Source organism: Mustelus asterias, chromosome 10 (genome assembly GCF_964213995.1).
Source record: "Mustelus asterias chromosome 10, sMusAst1.hap1.1, whole genome shotgun sequence".
NCBI lineage: Eukaryota > Metazoa > Chordata > Chondrichthyes > Carcharhiniformes > Triakidae > Mustelus > Mustelus asterias.
This window is the reverse complement of record NC_135810.1, coordinates 60,513,465-60,526,701: the sequence shown is the minus strand read 5'-3', so window position 1 is coordinate 60,526,701 and position 13,237 is coordinate 60,513,465. Positions and strand designations below refer to the sequence as shown.

The 13,237-nt window shown below is 47.4% G+C and overlaps 2 pseudogenes; both read left to right on the top strand.

The window, feature by feature from the left end:
- The first annotated feature begins 7,608 nt into the window (after positions 1–7,608).
- Positions 7,609–7,697, top strand: LOC144500141 (U2 spliceosomal RNA; annotated as a pseudogene).
- A 595-nt stretch (positions 7,698–8,292) lies between these two features.
- LOC144500158 (U2 spliceosomal RNA) lies at positions 8,293–8,441 on the top strand (annotated as a pseudogene).
- Positions 8,442–13,237: the final 4,796 nt, after the last annotated feature.

Sequence of the window (13,237 nt, the reverse complement as noted above, 5' to 3'; positions counted from 1 at the left end):
AAGAAACTTACTGAGCCAGTAAAGCTTGTACGTTTAGCCAGAGGCACAGAGTTGAAGACCTACTGATTCTTGGAAGGGGAAAGAGAATATGGATCAGAGATCAGGACTGTGCTGGTATGGTTATTGAGAAGCTACAGCAACCGAGATTGTATCTGGTCAAGACACAGCCTGGCATCATTTGAAGGAACAGATCTGCCATATCTTATTGGACAGAAAACCATTAACAGCACAGTCAGAGTACCCTGAACCTTTAGAGAGTGTCACACCTACTGAATTACAAATGTGAAACCAGGAGCGACAACCCCCATGAACTGACCTCAGAAAGAGTTCCACACTCATTCAGCAAGACAGGTGAAACCACTAAAGCAACTTTCAGTTTAAAAGCAGAGTCTTTGGGGAAATGTGTAAATAATAATATGGAGATAAAGACCCCAGGGAGATGTAGAGTAAATGGTTACGGTCAAGGATCATGAATGCGCATTGCAAAGAGAGCTAGGTCACAGAGGTGTCACTCACTGAGAGAGGATGAGTGTAAAGCATCACAGTGAGAGGCTCCAGCTCTGTCTGATCATCACAGTGAGGGGCTCCAGCTCTGTCTGATCATCACAGTGAGGGGCTCCAGCTCTGTCTGATCATCGTAGTATAGAACATAGAACATTACAGCGCAGAACAGGCCCTTCGGCCCACGATGTTGCACCGACCAGTTAAAAAAAAAAAAAAAAAAAAAAAAAAAAAAAAAAAATGGTTAGTATGGTAAATAAATGGTTTCAAACAAACACCTCTAGCAAGATCTCTTCTAGTGTAAGATGTCAAGAACTCCCAAAGTAGACCCAAAATAACAGAGAGTATTATGAGCGGCACGGTGGCACAGTGGTTAGCACTGCTGCCTCACAGCACCAGGGACTTGGGTTCAATTCTCGGCTTGGGTCACTGTCTGTGCAGAGTCTGCATGTTCTCCCCCTGTCTGTGTGGGTTTCCTCCAGGTGCTCCGGTTTCCTCCCACAGTCTGAAAGACGTGCTGGTTAGGTGCATTGGCCATGCTAAATTCTCCGTCAGTGTACCCGAACAGGCGCTGGAGTGTGGCGACTAGGGGATTTTCACAGTAACTTCATTGCAGTGGTAATGTAAGCCTACTTGTGACACTAATAAATGTGCCAGAATCCCCAAAATATCAACTGCCTTTTCACTCTGTCCCCATACTTTGCAAAATATCAGCCATTCTGATTTCAGTAAAGTTCTGCTGACATTTCTAGGTTTTGAGTTGAACTAGATGAGTTTGAGTTGATGATCAGCATCAGAACCTTCAAAAACTTTAAATAATAACTTAAAGTCACTATCCAACAAGTAAGATATATTTTATAATGTCCTGAATTTAGCAATTAGTGATGAACAATCAGTTGCTGTAGACTTTCTGTTGGCATTTTGGCACAGTACACTCAGCAGGGGCCCTGGCACTGCTGTGAACAGGGTAGGCCACTTTACCTAATCATATTGAAGAATCTTCCCTGAGGCACGCAGAGTGTGAAGCAAGAAGTGTGAAATAGAATATTTAATTTAATGTAAAACCAGGTACAAGTGAAATAAAGAGGGAAATAAAGATGGGATGAAGAGAGAGAAAGCTGAAAGATGCAGAAAGATAAAGTAAAAGAAAACTTTAGCTTAGTTGGTTAGAGTATTATCCTTAGTAACACTGACAGAGTAGGATCAATCCCCATTCCAGCTGAATCCTCCTCATCATCCCATTGTGATGATATGACATCTTGGAGTCACAATTAGCATCCCTTGGACAACAAGGTCACTGCATTGAAGAGAGAGGGAGAAATCTCTAGCAATGATTAAAATACAAAAGAACAGGATTTTACTCTTATAAAAGTTAATTTTCAGTGCCAAGAGGTTTGTTTGTCAATGATTAAGATCCATCCTACCAGTAAAAATCCACTACGCTAGAAAGGGCAAGCTTAATTTCTAGTAAGCTTAGTCGTTATCTAGTGGGTAAGAACCACAACTTCGCATCCTTCATGTGTTTGTAAGGCAAATCTCTGGGTAAGATCCTCGTGTAGCAAACCTCATGGAGAAGCAGGGAACCTGGGTAGCAACTTCCTGATTTCTGTCACTATCTGTGCATGTGTGGGCACCAGAAGTAGCTGTCCACTTTAACTCCATAATAACAGTGGGTGTTGATAGCACTTATTATTAAAGTGAAATTTGGACAATTGTGTTTTTTGATCAGACAAAGGCTACAATTGGTATGGGTGCTACAGGTTCACTGACTATGATTTGTTTTAATATGTTGAATGTAACATTATGAAAATAATGAGCTCCCTCAGAAAAAAAACACTATTTTTAAACAGCCATAGTAAACACTCAGATCAAACTTCTTTCAACTGCTCATAAAAACACTAATTGAAAGAACATTGAATGTCACAACTTCAGAGAAGCTTTAACTGTGCTTAAGCTGTTTTGTCATGCAAATGAGGCAGGTGTACATTTCCATATTGTATCATAAAATCAATTAGCAGCAATTGAAAACATAACAAATGCATTTTCATAAGCTATGGTACATTTTAACCTATTTTCTCGTCTTCTCCCTCCCTGCTGGGTTACTGGCCCATAAGCAGTACTTATCCATTTACATATGTAAGCTTTAGGCATGAGGATCAGCATATTATTTTACGACAAGTGCATGGTCGCTGATGCACAATATCACTTGTCTTCCATTAGACCACCAGGTGTCAAGCTGGCCACTTGTGAACATGAGCAGAGATACTGAGATGTGTGTGGTGAACCATCGTTGGTTCCCACTGGATAGTGCTGAGCCAGGGTCTGGCCAGTACTACAAGGATGTACATATGTTACTGTTGGGTTGTGCTATTGTTGCTGTTGGGGTTAGGGTGGGGTTGTTACACCTTCGTACTGAAGTGTTGTGGCACATCCCAGTCGGGCTCCGCCTCCTGGGAGAGGTATAAGAGTCCCTGCTCTGGCCGGGACCCCTTCAGTCTGGGATAGTGTATATAATTACTGGCTGCTTCATTACAGTAAATAAAAGCCTTTCATTTACCGAGCATCAGGCCTCGTGTTTGAGTAGCGCATCAATTTTATTTACTGTCGTTAAACTCTCGTCGAAGAAGAAAAAAAAAGAGAGAGTATGGAGCAAATCATGAAGCCGGAATGCCTTACACTAGATCCACGTGCGGTGGGCGCTTCTAACACCTTCGACCACTGGCTGAAGTGTTTCGAAGACTACCTGGCAGCCTCCGCAGCGGTCACCACAGATGATGACAGACTCCGGGTCCTCCATGTGAGGGTAAGCGACACTGTCTACCTCGCGATCCGTGCGGCCACCGATTATACTAAGGCCCTCGAGCTTCTGAAGAAGCGCTATATCAAACCACCCAATGAAATACACGCTCGTTACCTCCTAGCCACTCGACGACGGCAGTCTGGCGAAACGATGGAGGAATATGCGAACAAGCTCCTACAGCTAGCCAGGGGCTGTAACTGCAAAGCTGTGTCGGCTGAGCAGAGCATGAACGACCTCGCCCGAGATGCGTTTGTGGCGGGGGTCGGATCGTCGTACATTCGACTTAAACTGTTGGAGAAGGGTAACCTTGATCTTACCCAGGCCATCGAGCTAGCGGAGATGCTCGAGACGGCCTCCAAAAGCTTGGTATTATATCCGGAGGACCATGTGGAGACAACGTGGCAGGAGCAGTCGCCAATCCCTCCTCGTCCCTCGGGTTCGAAATGCTGCGTAATGGCGCGCTCACACTCGGGCCAGACGACGGCAGCAGCCCCGGGCGGCCCGCGGTGCTATTTCTGTGGGGGAGCGAAGCATACTCGGCAACGGTGTCCCGCTAAAGCTGTGTTGTGCACCGCATGCGGTAAGAAAGGGCACTATTCGAAAGTGTGCCGATCTAAACCCAGGAACGGCAGTGCGGCCTGCGATTCCTCAGAGCTCGGGTCTTCGTCGTCGAAGTCATCGAGGGGTTCGTCCACGTGCGAGGCCAGGACGACGCCATTACGGTCGACGGAGTGGGAGGTGTGTGACCACCAGGGGTCGCTGAGTTTGGCGCCCTCACCCACGTGCGACTCATGGGAGTGGCCATGTTGGTCGACACTGACCGCGAATGACCAGCAGGGGTCCTCCTAATCGATTTCAGCTGCCTGCAGTGGCGCTCATGAACCAACGGTGGCGTCGATCATCCTGGATCAGGCCAAGCCTCATAGACTTGACAAATCTATGATGAATATCCAGGTAAATGACCACGTGATTTATTGTTTGACAGCGGGAGCACTGAGAGCTTTATCCACCCAGACACTGTGAAGCGGTGTGGACTCCAGATTCAACCTGCCAAACAGACAATCTCTATGGCATCAAGGTCCCGGTCTGTTGCCGTGCTAGGGAGTTGCGTGGTAACTTTGACGGTGCAAGGCACAGTTTACGAGTGTTTCAAGCTCCTAGTGTTGCTGTACCTTTGCGCGCCAATACTTCTCGGACTAAACTTCATGGTCCACTTGAGGAGTGTAACCCTACAGTACGGTGGGCCACTCACTTCACTGGCAGTGGGAAAACAGCAGCAGCCTCCAAATTGCCCAACGCCTCTTGACGCTGAAGATCACCACACCCTCCTTGTTCCAGAATCTTGTGCCAGGCTGCAAGCCATCGCGACTAAAAGTAGGCGTGACAGCGCTGAGGATCGGATCTTCATTAGATCTGAGGTTCAGCAGCTCCTCAAAGAAAGGATCATACAACCCAGCGCAAGTCTGTGGAGGGCGCAGGTCGTGGTGGTCAAGAGCGGGAACAAACTCCGGATGGTCATTGACTACAGTCAGACCATTAACCGATATACGCAGCTGGATGCGTATCCTCTCCAGCGCATATCTGATATGGTCAATCAGATTGCGCAGTACCGGGTGTTCTCCACCATAGACCTCAAGTCTGCCTATCACAAACTCCCCATTCGCCCAGAGGACCGACAATACACGGCTTTTGAGGCGGATGGTCGCTTGTATCACTTTCTCAGAGTTCCCTTTGGTGTCACCAATGGGGTCTCGGTCTTCCAGCGTGCTATGGACCGAATGGTGGACCAGAATGGGCTGCGGGCTACCTTCCCGTACCTGGATAATGTCACCAACTGCGGCCATGACCAGCAGGACCACGACACGAATCTCCTGAATTTCCTACGCACTGCATCTCGCCTGAACCTGACCTACAACAGGGATAAGTGTGTGTTTCGTACGCGCCGTTTAGCCATCCTAGGATACGTGGTGGAAAACGGGGTCATTGGCCCTGATCCAGACCGTATGCGCCCCCTTTCTGAACTTCCCTTGCCTGCTAGTGCAAAAGCACTGAGAAGATGCTTAGGCTTATTCTCTTATTATGCGCATTGGGTTCCCAACTACGCGGATAAAGCCCGTCCGCTCATTAAGTCCACGACTTTTCCCCTAACGCCAGAGGCCCGATTGGCCTTCGATAAATTGAAAGCCAACATCGCGAAAGCTACGATGCACGCTGTTGACGAGTCCATCCCCTTTCAGGTGGAGAGCGATGCATCTGATTTCGCCCTGGCTGCCACACTTAACCAGGCGGGCAGGCCCGTCGCATTTTTCTCCCGCACCCTCCAAGGCCCCGAAATTCGGCATTCAGCGGTGGAAAAGGAGGCCCAGGCCATTGTGGAGGCCGTCAGGCACTGGCGCCATTACTTGGCGGGAAAACGGTTCACCCTGATCACGGACCAGCGGTCCGTGGCGTTCATGTTTAACAACACGCTGAGGGGCAAGATCAAGAATGACAAGATCTTGTGGTGGAGAATTGAACTCTCCACCTATAACTACGACATCATGTACCGTCCAGGGAAACTCAATGAGCCCTCGGATGCCCTCTCGCGTGGAACATGCGCCAGTATACAGGAGGACCGTTTGCAGGCTCTCCATAATGACCTATGCCATCCTGGGTTCACTCGGCTCTACCACTTTATAAAAGCCCGCAACCTGCCTTACTCGGTGGAGGACGTCAGGTCAGTAACAAGAAGCTGTCGGGTTTGCGCGGAATGCAAACCGCACTTTTACCGACCTGACCGGGCACATTTGGTCAAGGCCACTCGTCCCTTCGAGAGACTGAGTATCGATTTTAAGGGCCCCCTTCCCTCAACAGATCGGAATGTGTACTTCCTCAATATCATTGACGAGTACTCTAGGTTCCCTTTTGTTGTTCCCTGCTCTGATACATCCGCTGCCACAGTTATCAAGGCATTCCGTGAGCTCTTTACCCTGTTCGGGTACCCCGGCTGCATCCATAGCGACAGGGGCTCGTCGTTCATGAGCGATGACTTGAGGCAATTCCTGCTCTCATACGGGATTGCCTCTAGTAGGACCACGAGCTACAACCCTAGGGGTAACGGACAGGTGGAACGTGAGAATGCTACAGTCTGGAAGGCTGTCTTACTGGCGTTGAAGTCAAAAGGTCTTCCAGTCTCCCGTTGGCAAGAGGTGCTCCCTGATGCGCTCCATTCTATTCGCTCCCTCCTGTGTACGGCAACCAATGCTACTCCCCACAAGAGGATGTTCTCATTCCCTCGGAAGTCTTCCTCGGGGACCTCATTACCGTCTTGGTTGACGTACTCAGGACCCGTCCTCCTGCGGCGACATGTAAGGGCCCGCAAGTCCGACCCGTTGGTCGAACAGGTCCATCTCCTCCACGCCAACCCTCAGTATGCCTATGTGGCATACCCTGACGGGCGAGAGGACACGGTCTCGATCCGAGACCTGGCGCCCGCAGGGGACGTAGCAACCCCTGTCGCTCCCATACCCCCTGTTTCAAACCCTTTAACTCTTGTTTCTTCCCCGGACACGGCGCGGGCAGCATCGGGACCATTGCTTAACCCTTTTACTCCCACGTACAGCTTGCCTGAGCCCAGAAGATGGTCGCCACTGCAGGGCGTGTCAGGATCCCATGGACTACCGTCACCTCAGGGTCAACCGGCCTGTGAGTCCATGGAAGAACAGCTGGCGCCACCTTGGGGAGAACGCCACCGCAAGTGCCTACTCCGGTGTCACCGCCGGTATTGAGGAGGTCACAACGACGGTGCGGTCCCCCTGACCGTCTGAACTTATAGACTGCTGACATTTTATTCTGTTTTTTGTACCCCGCCGGCCTTTGTTCTCAAAGGAGGGGTGAATGTGGTGAACCATCGTTGGTTCCCACTGGATAGTACTGAGCCAGGGTCTGGCCAGTACTACAAGGATGTACATATGTTAATGTTGGGTTGTGCTATTGTTGCTGTTGGGGTTAGGGTGGGGTTGTTACACCTTCGTACTGTAGTGTTGTGGCACATCCCAGTCGGGCTCCGCCTCCTGGGAGAGGTATAAGAGTCCCTGCTCTGGCCGGGACCCCTTCAGTCTGGGATAGTGTATATAATTACTGGCTGCTTCATTACAGTAAATAAAAGCCTTTCATTTACCGAGCATCAGGCCTCGTGTTTGAGTAGCGCATCAATGTGCTACAATCAAAGCCTTACCTCCACCACTGCTCTGATGGAGCAAATTATTAGCCTTCTGAAGCAGACTATCCACAGCCTGACCAAATCTGGAGATGTAGGTCTGGAGATGATCGCTTCTCGGCCTTTTGGCTAAGATCAAGTGTAGTTATGCGGATTTTTTCTTTTATACTTTTCCAATTCAATCAAATCAAATCCAATTCAAAGTCTCAACAAGTTGAGACATTTCCGATCCAGGCTGACAAGACATGGCAAGCGACGAAATCACCCTGTCCTGGGCCTGATCTACATGAGCCAAGCTGATTGGAGGAGCAAAGCAACACCTCCTCCAAGACTTGAGCTCATTTGCATCTTAGCCAAAAGGCCGAGATGCCGCTTTTAAAAATTGCTTCATATGAAACATATGAAGCTTCAGTGTAACCTAATGACCTCAACCAAGTGCAGCATCCAATCCATACTACACTTGATCTTAGCCAAAAGGCCGAGAAGTGTAGTTATGTGGATGCTGCACTTGGTTGAGGCCATTAGGTTACATTCAAGCTTCATTTTCATATGAAGCAATTTTTAAAAGCGGCATCTCGGCCTTTTGGCTAAGATGCAAATGAGATCAAGCCTTGGAGGAGGAAGACCTGCGCCTCCTCCAATCAGCTTGGCTCATGTAGATCAGGCCCAAGACAGGGTAAAGGGTTGCAACCCCGTCTTGTCAGCTTGGATCGGAAATGTCTCAACTTGTTGAGACTCTGAATTGGACTTGATTTGATTGAATTGGAAAAGTATTTTTAAAAATCTGGAAATGTAGGCTTCTCGGCCTTTTGGCTAAGATCAAGTGTAGTATCTGTTCTTATCACCTTTTGGCTAAGATCAAGTGTAGTATGGATCGGATGCTGCGCTTGGGTGAAGTTATTGGGTTACATTTAAGCTTCATTTTCATGTGAAACAATTTTTAAAAGCGGCATCCCGGCCTTTTGGCTAAGATGCAAATGAGATCAAGCCTTGGGGGTGGAGATGTCTGCCTACTCCAATCAACTTGGCTCATGTAGATCAGGCCCAAGACAGGGTAAAGGGTCGCATACCCTGTCTTGTCAGCTTGGATTGGAAATATCTCAACTTGTTGAGACTCTGAATTGGACTTGGTTTGATTGAATTGGAAAAGTATTTTTTTAAAATCTGGAGATGTAGGCCTTTTGGCTAAGATCAAGTGTAGTATCGACAGGCTGTGCTTGGTTGGAGTCATTAGGTTACATTTTAGCTTCATTTGAAGCAATTTTTAAAAGTGGCATCTCGGCCTTTTGGCTGAGATGCAAATGAGATCAAGCCTTGGAGGGGGAGCTATGCCTACTCCAATCAGCTTGGATCATGTCGATCAAGCCCAAGACAGGAGGTGAGAGCCCTGTCTTGTCAGCTTGGATCGGGAATGTCTCAACTTGTTGAGACTCTGAATTGGACTTGATTTGATTGAATTGGAATTAAAAATTTTAAAAATCTGGAGATGTAACGGAGCAATGGGCTACCTTTATAGAGGAGATAGTTCAGGTACAGTCAAGGCACATTCTTATGAAGGAGAAAGACAGGGCAAATAAATCCAGAGCTTCCCAAATGATGGAACAAATGGAGAATAATATGAAGCTGAAAAAGAGTGGATATGATTGATGTTAGCTGGATGGAAAATTCAGAATCAATCAATATATAAGGTTTAGAGGGGAAGTGAAAAAACAAATAAGAGAGAGTTATGAGGAGAGACTGGTAGTTAATATAAAAATCTTTCATGCTGAAAATCACCAGCTAAAAGCCAAAACCGTAAAGATTCTTCTGCAGCCATAATTTTGAAGTTAATAATTGCAAACTTAAAATCAACTTTGTACAAAATCCGAGTGCCTGACTCTGAGCCCATTTACTCATTCTGATGAGTCAGTGAGAGGGGGTACTCTCTGTGACTGCAGATTGGCTAGGGGAAACTTTGCTGAAATCCCACTGAAGGCATCTGAGATGGTCCAAAGTCTCCAGGGGATTTGGCCAATGAGACCCAGCCACACACTGCTATGTCTTGCCATTTGTTGGACAGTTTGGCTGAGTTGACTGTCTAGAACCAACAAGGACACAGGCTAAGAGACTGCTTGGTGAATAAATGTGAGAGAGGGCAACATGTCTCTTTCCCTTGAGGGTGAGTCTCGGCTCTCCCACTGCTTTGTGTGAAAACAGAACACAAGCGTAATGTTGTCGAAGCTTGTTTATTTTGCCTCCTACTATGAGAGTCAAAGGAGATGCCCCAAACTAGAGTCAAGATGGCAGAAATCTGAGCTCTCAGCTAAGCCGTCAGAACTGTTACCAAAGTTTCCATCACCATGAACCCCGCTGCAGTGTTCATAGTGCTGACACTTCCCCCAAATTAGGTTGCATAGATTTGATGCCCTGCATAAAGATAACATGCAAATTGGAGCAGGGTCCCTCCCAACTATGATGCACAAACTTGCTGGTACTTATACATTCTGATTCTATTCTCAATCACCACCTTTACAGAATGGAGCCTGGAGCGCTACACCAGTGCTTTCTGTGAAAGAGTTGGCATGGTGGCACAGTGGTTAGCACTGTTGCCTCACAGTGCCAGGGTCCTGGGTTTGATTCCCGGCTTGGGTCACTGTCTGCGCAGAGTCTGTACGTTAACCCCGTGTCTGCATGGGTTTCCTCCGGGTGCTTCGGTTTCTTCCCACAGTCCAAAGATGTGCGGGTCAGGAGGATTGGCCATCCTAAATTGCCCCTTAGTGTCAGGGGGACTAGCTAGGGTAAATACATAGGGTTATGGGATAGGGTCTGGGTGGGACTGTGGTCGGTGCAGACTCAATGGGCCAAATGGCCTCCTTCTGTACTGTAGGATTCTATGATCTATAAGCTCTCTCTGGTGATCTGCTTCCTGGATTATCCCACGTACTCAGTGCTTGTGACGTAATGTTAGGTGCATCACCCATTGCAGATCCCTCCAGCCTACTCTTCAAACTTTGTGTGGCGCTAGTCTCTGAGCTGGTGCTCGCATAGGTAAAGTCAAGTGAAGGCTTCTTCTTCTTCTGATGTTCTCCCCTTCTTGTCTTCTGCTCACTTTGGGCTCTCTTCAGCTTCTGGAAGATAGGACCAATGGTTAGTGGCAACAGTTAGTGGCAAGGCCAAACAGAGACAGATGAATGGCTTCTCAAAGCAGATGCTCTTTGCCATGTAGAGTGAGTAGATTGAGATTGCAGTGAGAAGGGAAAAAGAGAGTAACATATTCAGAAAACTACAGGAATGTGTCCTTCAACTTCACCAGAAGCAATGGGCCTGCTGCACCACATTTCTACAAGGTTGAACACACCTTCCTCCATTGGGGACAGGGCATGCTTGCTCTTATCTTGTCCATGTTTATTTCTGAATGCACCAGCTTCTCCTGTAAGAAATCAGGGAGAATGTTAGTCTAATGTGAGTGGCCTAAACCTGATTCCAGACCCACAACAACATGGTTCAGTTTTAAAAGGGACCTAGCAAGCCATTCAGTTATATTTAAGAAGATGGCTCGGCAGTGCCTACTCAAGGGCAATTATGGATGGGCAGTGCCAGGGGCAGGACCTCTGGGGAACTCCACTGGGGGTTCTTCCTTATGTGTGGGGTAAGTTGGAGGAGTGTTTCCTGTATCCATGGGGGTTGTCCCAGTGCTGCTTTCAGGAGTTTCCCGGTGCCTGTGTGTGTGAGGTGGGGGGTAGGCGGGGTGTGTGCTTGTGTGTTGGGAGTGTTCCCCTTATCCATGGGTAGAGGGGGGCATTGTCCCAGTGCATTGTGGGGATGTTCCCCTTATCTGTAGGGGAGGGGTTTGCCCCAGTGCATGTTGGGTGGGATTCTCCATATTTCCTGGGTGGGAGTGGGGTGGGGTAAGGCGGGGGGCAGTATTTTTTTAAGGCAGATCAGGGTGCCCTTTAAAAATGTGCTGAGATCTTGGTCAAGCCGGCTCTGAGTCCCTGCCATTACAGTGTCAGAGACATCTGCAGAATTTCAGTATCTGGTGATAAAATCTAGCTGTGCAACCTGTTTTCTTGATAGAGCCAGCACTTATACAAAGCATTTGGAAAATTTCGCACATAGTATCCGTGTTTTCCACACTGTTGTTGTTCATGAATTGAATGTGTATATTTCCAGCTGATTTCTGATTGAATGTCTAAGCTGACCATTCCACATTAGCTCTGTACCCGGTGGGCACCGCAGGGACTGGGTTATTATGTCACATTTTGATTTGATATTTTAAGTATCCTTTGCAATTGTTTTTTATTTGATGCAGTGTCCCTTTAAGGGGCTGCTCTCTTGATTTGTCCCTTAGTTTGTTTAACTTATTTTAATTGTTTCAACATAAAATTATGGGCGGGATTTTCCGACCGTGCTCACCCCAAGACTGGAAATTCTCACCCGAGCTCAAAGGACCTTTAAATAGTCCGACCAAATTCTCTGTCTCACCAGCTACGATTCCCGCGGCAGGTGTGATGGGAGAATTTCAGCCAGTATTACATATAACTTGTTGAATTTTCCCCATTTCTAACAACTTAAAATGTAAAAGTACTTTTGTTACATATCTGTCAAAAATACCATAGGTCCATAAACCAGAGTATCAACCCTATCACATTGGAATAAAAATGGAAAGATTGAGTCATCATATCTGAGAACCAAACATTGTCGTCAGCAGAGGAGGTTTTGCTCTTATTCTGTTTTTAGGCATTCCTAACAATGAATAAAATACACATGATCTAACAGGTTTTAATGAAAAGAATGGGGATGGTGAAAAAGGTCAAAAGTAAATGTGCTGGAAAACTAGAAGACACGCACACACACTGCATCGAACAACTCCAGCACTAACCCAGCAGTTAAAGTGTTAGCTCTCTCAGGCAAGTGGCCTAGTTTCTCTCACAGGGTCAAATCTCCATCAAATGTTTTGATGATGATTATTTGATAACAAGTCAGTGCACCATTTTTCCAGAGTCAAATTCGGTAACAAAACTGAAACTCTGTAAATTTAACATCCACTCAATCTTTTGTTAAGTATTTTGTAACTAAGGGTGTGTATACGAAAGAGTGCATAATTTTAGACTTCTCTGCAAAAACCTTCACTGCTTTAAAATGCTTTTTCTGCACTATCGGCTGCATTTTACAGCCCCCTCCCTCCCAGGCATGAAGATCCATTGAGCTTGTTACCAAGCCGATTAACTGGGATATTACACTGCCCATGCCATAATGCAGTTGGGATGGACAGATAGAGAGGGGTGGGCAGTATGTTTTTTCAAGGCCAGATTGAAAAAGGGCTGAAAGGAAGGAAGTACATCATTCATGGAATGCCCTGTATGCACCAGTGAAAAGGTCCCCTCACTTCATTGCTTGCCATCTATCCTCCAAAACGGTGCGCCCCAAACACTCCCCCTGCTCTCCCCGCTTCCTTGGCTGTCTGATCTCCCCCCCACCCCCCCCCCCCCCCCACTTCCTTTGGCTCTCTGATCTCTCTCTGCTTGCTTCTCTTGGCAGTCCTGGCAGCATCCACTGCTGAGCTCTGAAACTGCCAGGACTGCTGGAGCTGCCCACCATAGCTCTTGAGAACGGGACTTCGTCGCATTGAGGGAGAGGCTGTCAGCTTTTCCAGTCTCCAGCAGCGTGTTATGGCTGCAGAGTGGGCTTCTTTCCAGTATATCGCCTGTCTACCACTTTCCTTCCAGGGTGAGGTGGGGGCAATTTGTAGGGTTTGA